The sequence below is a fragment of the Branchiostoma floridae genome, chromosome 16, assembly GCF_000003815.2.
Source record: "Branchiostoma floridae strain S238N-H82 chromosome 16, Bfl_VNyyK, whole genome shotgun sequence".
Classification (NCBI taxonomy): domain Eukaryota; kingdom Metazoa; phylum Chordata; class Leptocardii; order Amphioxiformes; family Branchiostomatidae; genus Branchiostoma; species Branchiostoma floridae.
In genome coordinates, this window is record NC_049994.1 from 2,004,142 (window position 1) to 2,004,433 (window position 292).

Here is a 292-nt window from a genome sequence, read left to right on the forward strand (position 1 = left end):
TTTTTTCAAGACTTGAATTGCTATGCAGTGTTTCTCGTTCACAAAGGAAGCATAGCAATATTTGACTTTAGCCTATCTGACAACCTCTTGACAACTGACAGCCTTCTTTGATTAACGCCCCCTAAGATACGTTTTGTTTACTCAAATTCACACTTTAAACAGCAGTGCAAAATGAACATATCAGGTTGTGCTGTTGACTATCTTCAAGACACTCTAAAATATTATACCTACTGTAAAGAAAGAATTCCCTATGACGATCCTCGAAACATATCCTCCCATATACGTTCATCTT